Below are 11,494 nucleotides of genomic sequence, written 5' to 3'. Positions count from 1 at the left end.
ACATATGATTTTTCGTTGCTCTATATTACACTTTTTGTGAGGCAAGATAACAAGAAATAGCTGTTTTGGCACCGTTTTTACTTTTTGTTACTTACAACATTCATCTGACAGGTTAGATCATGTGATTTTTTTATAGACCAGGTTGTCACGGATGCGGCGATACCTAATATGTATAATTTTTTTTATTTATGTACGTTTTACACAATGATTTCATTTTTGAAGCAAAAAAAATCATGTTTTAGTGTTTCCATATTCTGAGAGCCATAATTTTTTCAGTTTTTGGGCGATTACCTTGGGTAGGGTATGAGTTTTGCGGGATGAGATGACAGTTTTATTGGCACAATTTTGGGGTGCGTGTGACTTTTTTATCGCTTACTACTACACTTTTTGTGATGTAAGGTGACAAAAAATGGTATATTTAGCACCGTTTTTATTTTAAATTTTAGCCGGTCGATACAGACGCGGCTATACTTAATATGCATACTTTTTATTTATTTATGTAAGTTTGACACAATAATATCATTTTTGAAACAAAAAAAAAACATGTTTTAGTGTCTCCTTATTCTGAGAGCCAGTTTTTACAGTTTTTGGGCGATTATCTTAGGTAGGGTCTCATTTTTTGCGGGATGAGACGACGGTTTGAATGGTACTATTTTGGCGTACATACAACTTTTTTGATCACTTTTATTACCTTTTTTGGAAGTAAGGTGAGCAAAATTTTAGTTTCATCATAGTTTTTATTTTTATTTTTTTATGGCATTCACCGTGCGAGAAATGTAACATGACTGTTTTATAGATCGGCTCGTTACGGACGCGGTGATATATAACATGTGTAGGGAATTTTATTTTTTTAATTTTTAATCAGGGATAAATGTGTTGTTTTTTTAAACTTTTTTTTCACTTTTTTAACATTGTGTCTGATGTCTGTATAATACAGTACAGTACACTATATAGTGTACTGCACTGTATTTCACTCACACAAACCGCAGGGTTCAGAAACTTGTATAAGCGCTAAAAAACGCAGGTCTGAATTGACCTGCGGTTTGTAGCGATCGGCAATGCGGGTAGGATCACAGGACCCCCTAGGCATTGTCACAGGGTGCCTGCTGAATGATTTCAACAGGCACCCTGTTTCGATCACTGCCGGCCGTGCGGCAGTGATCAAAATTACACAGGACGTACCGGTACGCCCTGGGTCCTTAAGAACTCGGGAAACAGGGCGTACCGGTACGTCCTTAAGGGGTTAATTACCAGTTTAAGTCACTTTTAGGGGCTAACATAACATAAAAAAAACTATTTATAACATTTAGGAACTACTCCTCTCAAGCTATTTAAAACTGATTTTAGAAACGCTCTTACCCCGTTAGGTGTTCCACAGGCATTTAAGCAAAATGGAGGTGACATTTAAAAATGTTGCTTTTTTTGCAGATTTTCCATTTTAATCTTCTTTTTCCTGTAATACTGTACAGGTTGACAGCAAAATAAACATCAATATTTATTACTTTGATTCTGCAGTTTACATAAACACCCTATATATAGTCATAAATGGCCTTATTGGTGCACTGCAGGGCTCAGAAGAGAAGGAGCAGAAAGAGAAGGATATGGTTATTGTAGGGCAGATCTTGTTAGACTGGTTTTTGGTGTCATGTCACATTTGAAAAGACCCAGAGGTACCTCTACAGTGGAAGGCCCATGAAAGTGACCCCGTTTTGGAAAACTACACCCCACAAATAATTTTTTAAGAGGTGTAGTTAGCACTTTAAACCAACAGGCGTTTCATAGAATTTATAAAAACTTGACTATGAAAATGAAAAATTATGGAGGTCATTTCCGAACAGATCTCCGCCACTTTTGTGTCGTGTATCTAGCACAGATTCTGTCGCATGCCATGCTTCGGCAGAATCTGTGACTTTTTCCCCGCTCACGCCAGGTCTAGAAACGTGGTGTGGTGTGGATGGGGAAGGAGATTGGTCGGCAGACCTATCTCATTCATCATAGAAAATAGTCTAAATGTAAGACAGGAAGGAAGATATCTTACATTTAAAATTGGCAGTGGTTCCGCAGAAGTTATGTAGAGGTCGGCGCCTCTACATAACTTCAGCAATCCAGTGCAGGGACTTATTAAGAATGGTATCTAATATGCCGGTCTTAATAAATGTGCCCCTATGTTTTTTTTTAACAATAAAATTCTGCTTTAGCCCTAAATGTCAAGGGGTGTAGAGAGCATTTGGATACCCCAGGTTTCTTGAAAAATAGTTGTGAAAAGTGCCATTTCAGTACGCAATATCTTGTTCCCAATGGGAACAAGATATTGCGTACTGAAATGGCACTTTTCACAACTATTTTTCAAGAAACCTGGGGTATCCAAATGCTCTCTACACCCCTTGACATTTAGGGCTAAAGCAGAATTTTATTGTTGGACTGGTTTTTAGTGTCATGGCTTAGAACTACAGGTCAATGCCATGGCAATTTATGAGGAAACACAGTGGGTAGCAGTGGAAGAAGACAACTTTTATAAATACTGAACAATAAATATGTGAAATTTACATTATATTAGGTAATTATTGATGATGATCTAAAACATAAGTTATATTTATGTTAACCGGAATACCCCTTTAAATATGATGGAGGTAGCAGAATGGTTTGGGGCTGCTTTGCTGCCTGAGGGTTTGTAATTAGCATCATTTTACTGCACATGTTGCCACAAGAAAGCACAGGTTAGAAAGAAGAAGGGTGCTCACATGTTTACAGTCAGGAAAAGGCAGGAAAAGCTTACAGCCAGGAAGACATGAGGATGGAGCTGAGGCTGGGTGTGCTAGGCAATAGTGATGAGCAGCAGGGGTCATATTCAAATTTGCGATATTTCGCAAATATTTTATAGAATATTTGTTGAATATTCGCGAATTCAAATATTCGTTATATTCTACTTTTTTTTACTCGAAAAATTGGAAATGTAATGATCGTGTAACAAGCGAATATTACACGATCAATACAGGCGTGGGTCAAAAAGGAATATATAGCACTATATTTGATATAGTGCTATATTTATTTTTTTTCGAATATTTATCATTTTTTTCCATCTGAAGTTATGATTAGTGTTGATCGCGAATATTCGAATAACAATTTTTTTTGCGAATATCGTTAATTCGCGAATTTGACAAAGAAGATTATACCACTATATTAGCTAAATTGATCTATTCTACATTCGTTTTTTTCGAATATTCGCTATATAGCAAGAAGCAGGGTGGAATCAATCTTTATATTCAAATTCCTGATTTTTAGCCGAAAATTGGGAATGTTATGAATGATCGCGTGAGGACGCGATCTTATGCCGTAATCGTGTCACGTGTCATGTGCCCTGGTTTCGGTTTAGCTTTTGCTACTAGTGGAGTTTGGCAGTCTGCCTGAAATAAAATCGGCAATAGAAAATGGTGCGAATTCGCTTTCAAAAAGAAGAAGAAGAAGTTCTTCTCACTGTAAGTAATATTGTATTACAGCACTGTATTTTATTGCATATTGCATGCATGGCAGAACAATATTTAGCAACACTCGATCTATGTATGAATTATTTATATGTAAATTGAGTGTTGCTAAATATTTGTGTATGCGAATAAGAACTACATTGATACAATTTTTATTTTTTATTTTTTTTCCTTCGCCGCCCCCCCCCCCAATAGTAGATACTACTGATTGGTGCACTGAGTATTCTTGTTACTTCGCAGCACTATGTCAGTAGCATGTATGTATAGACAACAGATAAATATCTATCACATGCACATAGCACATCCATTTTCCTGCCATGCAATATATGCCACACACTATATACCATACACACAATATATATAGATTTAATTTTATGACCATGAGCTTTTTTTGTCAGACAAAAAGTATTTGCTGGTTAATTTAGCGTTACCCAGTGTGCACCACGGGGAGGTGAACCAGCAGTACACCCAATACTGTACCGTCACTTAACTAGACAAGTACATCGCAGCTTAGCTGGCCAATATCTGATTGCTCAGACCTCACATACATACAATCGCAATACAATCCAATCTTATAATGGTAACATTAAATCTAATATTTCCCCTTTAAAGACGTAACTACTTTTTGCTTTTTTGTAGAGGATATTTTTTTGAATATTTGTATAATAAAAAAATTGGGATTATATGCTTTCATCTTTATCCTTCAGCGCTTTCTGGAACAGGGCTATGCCAGGATCTGGAAGAGAGATGAAAAATAGGCCATCTTACGGTCTGTCCGGGACGAATTAAAATTAAAAAGTGGGATCTGGCATGATCACAAGGCAATTCAAAAAAAGTGGTGCGACCTGAAGCGCCTACACCCAGATCTGGTCGAAGAGTATAGTCAGCGATTATGCCCAGGTACAATGCTAACATGAATTTTGTATCTCTCTCTACAACACTCAGTAATGTATATATTCAGTTATGCTGCTAATCCGTACAGATGTAGTATGGTTAACACACAACCTATTAACTCAAATTTCTTAACTCATCACGTAATCTTGAAATAAAAGCCATTTTATAAAATAGCTTAACGCATTTAATTGCATTAAGTTTACATAACACGTCTCATAAAGCATGTGTGTTAACTCTACTACATCCGGGTTTCATCCCTTTTCAAATGATTACTTAATATCTGGTGTGACATGTACAAAATCTTCCGGTTACATCATACATCTCTACCTCGCTGAGATTGTATATATATATAGTTATACACACAGCACGGTACTGATGTATGATGTCACCGGATGATTTCATACGTTTCACACACACATAAATATATATATAGGTACTTTTGTTTATATCTACATAAACTGAAAACATCATTCAGTATTCCGGTCAAAGTCCCCGACCATTACATACATCCCCTACACAATTTGCATGGGATTCAAGATTATATATATATATATACTCTCCCCACCAGGAGAGTAAATATGTGCACACATTACTATAATTTGGTATACATAACATATTCACAAGCATCCCACGATCCCCCCACCACCTTGCATCTCCGGTAGCTGCAATGCACATGTGTAATGAATCAGAAAAATAGCAGCCCTTAGTTAACATGGCTGCCTGTTTAGCTGAGCAGCATTTGCACCCTGGTTCACAAACGTTTATGCCTGGGGGCAGGAGGTCTGTTGGTCCGTAATAGACTGTCCCTCTGCGTCAAGTCACGTCCCGCTGAGGCGTACTCTTAATGGCCGGCCGTGAAGTGGTTAATAGTGGCAACAATGAGGGGACAACAGAAACTAGTGTAATAGGAAAATAAAAAAAATGCGACATACTCTGTAAACTACCGAAAAACTGTCAACTAACCAAATAAATAACATTATACTCTATCCAAACTATCACTAATCAAACCAAAATATAATTAACGTAAAGATCTATAGTTATTGTATTTAGATGTAAATAGGCAGTGTTTAAACACATACTACACACAATGCACTAATTGTCTGTAAGTAACCATAAGTGAAATAATTTAAATTTTTAATTTTTTTTTGTAGTGAACAAGTGCATATAGCACTTAGAAGAAAGTAAAAAAGAATACAAGAATGACATGCTGGAACTCATAAACCTGCAGCATCGTGTCAATAAGAAGGTGCGGGAAATGGAGGAAAAGCACCTTCTCCAATTACAAAAAATGCACGACATATTATTAGAGCTCAAAAAGTTGCCCTAGAGGCATGTTTTCTTATGTTTGTTATAAATACCTTTTTTCAGTTTGATAACGCGTGCTTTTGTTTTTTATCATGTAATGTTACGGTGTAATTTTTTAAGTTAGTTGTAAGGCCCCATTATTCCAGGGTCAAACTCATCTTCATCAGGACAGACAGCAGAACAGACAGCAGTAGGTACATGGTAACACTGTAGTATACGGCCCACATATAACTCAGCAGTGTCAGGACCTACAACAGCAAGTATCGGTAACGGTGGAGTATAAGGCCCACACATAACTCAGCAGTGTCAGGACCTACAACAGCAAGTATCGGTAACGGTGGAGTATAAGGCCCACACATAAGTCATCAAGGTCAGGACAGACTTCAGCATCAGCAGCAGGTAGATGTTAAGGGTCCAGTATAAGGCCTACACATAGCTCGGCCTAACTCAGCACGACAGCCAGCAGCAGGTTCGAAGTGTGCAGCAGGAATTTGTTCCCAGGAATGGGCCCCTACCAGACAAGGACAACACCAAAAAATAAACAAAGACACCTCTGACAGCATCATGTTGTAAGGCTAAATGCACACGATCAGGATTGCGTGCAGATTTTTCTCACGGATTTGCATGCAGAAAAACCACACTGTAGGTCATGTACATTGTATTCTATGAGAATTTGCAATTCTCAGTGCACACGATGCAGATTTTTTCCGCGCGGATTTTGACCTGCGGTGCGGATTTTAACCACCTCAGCCCCCAGTGCTTAAACACCCTGAAAGACCAGGCCACTTTTTACACTTCTGACCTACACTACTTTCACCGTTTATTGCTCGGTCATGCAACTTACCACCCAAATGAATTTTACCTCCTTTTCTTCTCACTAATAGAGCTTTCATTTGGTGGTATTTCATTGCTGCTGACATTTTTACTTTTTTTGTTATTAATCGAAATTTAACGATTTTTTTGCAAAAAAATGTCATTTTTCACTTTCAGTTGTAAAATTTTGCAAAAAAAACGACATCCATATATAAATTTTGCTCTAAATTTATTGTTCTACATGTCTTTGATAAAAAAAAAATGTTTGGGTAAAAGTTATAGCGTTTACAAACTATGGTACAAAAATGTGAATTTCCGCTTTTTGAAGCAGCTCTGACTTTCTGAGCACCTGTCATGTTTCCTGAGGTTCTACAATGGCCAGACAGTACAAACACCCCACAAATGACCCCATTTCGGAAAGTAGACACCCTAAGGTATTCGCTGGTGGGCATAGTGAGTTCATAGAACTTTTTATTTTTTGTCACAAGTTAGCGGAAAATGATGATTTATTTTTTTATTTATTTTTTTCTTACAAAGTCTCATATTCCACTAACTTGTGACAAAAAATAAAAAGTTCTATGAACTCACTATGCCCATCACGAAATACCTTGGGGTCTCTTCTTTCCAAAATGGGGTCACTTGTGGGGTAGTTATACTGTCCTGGCATTCTAGGGGCCCAAATGTGTGGTAAGGAGTTTGAAATCAAATTCTGTAAAAAATGACCAGTGAAATCCGAAAGGTGCTCTTTGGAATATGGGCCCCTTTGCCCACCTAGGCTGCAAAAAAGTGTCACACATCTGGTATCTCCGTATTCAGGAGAAGTTGAGGAATGTGTTTTGGGGTGTCATTTCACATATACCCATGCTGGGTGAGATAAATATCTTGGTCAAATGCCAACTTTGTATAAAAAAATGGGAAAAGTTGTCTTTTGCCAAGATATTTCTCTCACCCAGCATGGGTATATGTAAAATGACACCCCAAAACACATTCCCCAACTTCTCCTGAGTACGGAGATACCAGATGTGTGACACTTTTTTTGCAGCCTAGGTGGGCAAAGGGGCCCATATTCCAAAGAGCACCTTTCGGATTTCACTGGTCATTTTTTACAGAATTTGATTTCAAACTCCTTACCACACATTTGGGCCCCTAGAATGCCAGGGCAGTATAACTACCCCACAAGTGACCCCATTTTGGAAAGAAGAGACCCCAAGGTATTCGCTGATGGGCATAGTGAGTTCATGGAAGTTTTTATTTTTTGTCCCAAGTTAGTGGAATATGAGACTTTGTATGAAAAAAAAAAAAAAAAATCATCATTTTCCACTAACTTGTGACAAAAAATAAAAAATTCTAGGAACTCGCCATGCCCCTCACGGAATACCTTGGGGTGTCTTCTTTCCAAAATGGGGTCACTTGTGGGGTAGTTATACTGCCCTGGCATTTTCCAGGGGCCCTAATGTGTGGTTAGTAGGTAAATGACCTGTGAAATCCTAAAGGTGCTCTTTGGAATATGGGCCCCTTTGCCCACCTAGGCTGCAAAAAAGTGTCACACATGTGGTATCGCCGTATTCAGGAGAAGTTGGGGAATGTGTTTAGGGGTGTCATTTTACATATACCCATGCTGGGTGAGAGAAATATCTTGGCAAAAGACAACTTTTCCCATTTTTTTATACAAAGTTGGCATTTGACCAAGATATTTCTCTCACCCAGCATGGGTATATGTAAAATGACACCCCAAAACACATTCCCCAACTTCTCCTGAGTACGGCGATACCAGATGTGTGACACTTTTTTGCAGCCTAGATGCGCAAAGGTGCCCAAATTCCTTTTAGGATTGCATTTTTAGACATTTGGATCCCAGACTTCTTCTCAGGCTTTGGGGCCCCTAGAATGCCAGGGCAGTATAAATACCCCACATGTGACCCCATTTTGGAAGGAAGACACCCCAAGGTATTCAATGAGGGGCATGGCAAGTTCATAGAAATTGTATTTTTTTGGCACAAGTTGGCGGAAATTGATATTTTTTATTTTTTTCTCACAAAGTCTCCCGTTCCGCTAACTTGGGACAAAAATTTCATTCTTTCATGGACTCAATATGCCCCTCACGGAATACCTGGGGGTGTCTTCTTTCCGAAATGGGGTCACATGTGGGGTATTTATACTGCCCTGGCATTCTAGGGGCCCTAAAGCGTGAGAAGAAGTCTGGAATATAAATGTCTAAAAAATTTTACGCATTTGGATTCCGTGAGGGGTATGGTGAGTTCATGTGAGATTTTATTTTTTGACACAAGTTAGTGGAATATGAGACTTTGTAAGAAAAAAAAAAAATAATTCCGCTAACTTGGGCCAAAAAAATGTCTGAATGGAGCCTTACAGAGGGTGATCAATGACAGGGGGGTGATCAATGACAGGGGTGGTGATCAATGACAGAAGGGGTGATCAGAGAGTCTATATGGGGTGATTACCCCCCTGTCATTGATCACCCCCCTGTAAGGCTCCATTCAGATGTCCGTATGTGTTTTGCGGATCCGATCCATGTATCCGTGGATCCGTAAAAATCATACGGACATCTGAAAGCAGCATGACAGGGGGGGGTGATCAATGACAGGGGGGTGATCAGGGAGTCTATATGGGGTGATCACCCCCCCTGGAAGGCTCCAGGGAGACACCTGTATGTGTTTTGCGGATCCGATCCATCTATCAGTGGATCCGTAAAAATCATGCGGACATCTGAATGGAGCTTTACAGGGGGGTAATCAATGACAGGGGTGTAATCAATGACAGGGGGGTGATCAGGGAGTCTATATGGGGTGATCAGGGGTGCTCAGGGGCTAATAAGGGGTTAATAAGTGACGGGGGGGGTGTAGTGTAGTGTAGTGGTGGTTGGTGCTACTTTACTGAGCTACCTGTGTCCTCTGGTGGTCGATCCAAACAAAAGGGACCACCAGAGGACCAGGTAGCAGGTATATTAGACGCTGTTATCAAAACAGCGTCTAATATACCTGTTAGGGGTTAAAAAAAACACATCTCCAGCCTGCCAGCGAACGATCGCCGCTGGCAGGCTGGAGATCAACTCTCTTACCTTCCGTTCCTGTGAGCGCGCGCGCCTGTGTGCGCGCGTTCACAGGAAATCTCGCGTCTCGCGAGATGACGCGTATATGCGTGACTCTGCGCAGCGCTGCCACCTCCGGATCCTGCGTTATGCGGTCCGGAGGTGGTTAAAATCCGCAGCATGTCAATTTATTTTATTTTTCCTGACCGGATTTTCTTCATTCACTTAGTAAAATCCGCATGCGGAAAATGCGCACTGAAACCGCACCAAATCCGCATGCAAATCTGCACCAATTGATGCTGATTGACCGCACAGATCTGCCTGCAAACACCTGCGGATTTCAGTGCTAATGCTCCGCACATGAATCCTGATTGTGTGCATGTACCCTAAGTGTGCAGCAGGAATGGGTTAACATTATAAAAAATACACTATTTGACTTTCTAATTTTTTTTAAATAAATAATTCTTTTTTTAAACAACAAGAAAAAGAAGTACAAAATTAGCTACACACGACACGACGCGTTCCTCCGACTGTTAGAACTTTCAAGATCGGGCACATGAAGTCTGTGGCAGATAAATATTTTTAATAACATTTAAACAATAACATTTTACAACATTTTAGCAATAACTGTCCTTTCGGGCTACTTTGTGAGTTTTTCATGGAAATCCACAATATCTTACATTATTTGACGGTTCCTCTTATCCATCTTCCGAACCTTCTACTAAACTCGCCGCAGCAGCTTATGGAGAGCCAATTGATCCTTAGATGCTCCTTCTGGAACTTGGCCATTCGTTGATGGCATTTCTAGCTTACTGTATGTTTAAAAGAAAAGAAAATATTAATGCAATTTAGTTTAGCAGAGAATTAGTGCATTGTGTGGAGTAGGTGTATAAACACTTCAGATTTACATCTAAATCCAGAAGTTACACATGTTTATGGTCATTATAGTGTTTTTTTGGATTAGAGATAATTCGGATACAGTTTAATGTTATTTTTTTGGGTAGTTTAGATTTTTTAGCTACTTTAGACACTTACGCCATTTGCACACGGCCGTATGCCCTTCGAGACATACGGTCCATGAGCATGCCATATGCCCCTGAGCGGCATACTACATCCTGCACAAGGGAGTGCACAGCAGCAGAGGTTACTATGATACTCTCCACATTGTCCGCCCGTGTGACTATAGTCCTGTGTTCATATGAGTGCAGGACAATCATCCCGCGGGTGGCCGATGTGCACAGCATCAATAGTAACCTATGGTTAATATACATTATTGCCATAGTGACCTATGATGCTGCGCGCTCCCGTGCGCACGCTGTATGCCGCTCCGGGACATATGGCATGCTCATGGACCATATGTCTCGGAGGGCATACGATCGTGTGCAAGGGGCCTTAGGCTACATGCACACGACCGTTATGTGTTTTGCATGGCGCGTAAAAGGTGTATCTGAAAAACCCATAAGGCTTCCCTGTGCGTTATGCAATTAGCGTAACTGCCCAGACAGCCATTTCAATAACTGCATATTCTTGTCCGCAAAACGGACAACAATAGGACAGGTAATATTTTTTCTATGCACCACATAACGGAGCTACGGATGGGGACAGCACACGGATTGCAGACCGCATCTTTTTCGGCACTATGGAGTTGAATGGGTCCATATCCAAGCTGTAAAAACTGCGGCTCCGATGGGGACCTAAACAACAGTTGTGCGCCTAATGTAAGGGTGCATTTCTGTTTCTTTATAGTAAGGTAGTTTATGTTGACCACCTCATTGTAGGGACTTATAAATAATTACCAACCGGCCAATTTACTAGTAAGCCGCAGCGGGAAGTGACTGGACGCACAGGAACGTACTAATATGAAACAACAAACCCCCGGGCCCCAGGCGTAGTCGCTTGCTAACCGGGGTGCAAAGGCTGCTCAGGTAAACAGGCAGCCATGTTAACTAAG

Source organism: Bufo bufo, chromosome 1 (assembly GCF_905171765.1).
Source record: "Bufo bufo chromosome 1, aBufBuf1.1, whole genome shotgun sequence".
In the NCBI taxonomy this organism is placed as follows: domain Eukaryota; kingdom Metazoa; phylum Chordata; class Amphibia; order Anura; family Bufonidae; genus Bufo; species Bufo bufo.
This window is presented reverse-complemented; position numbering follows the sequence as displayed.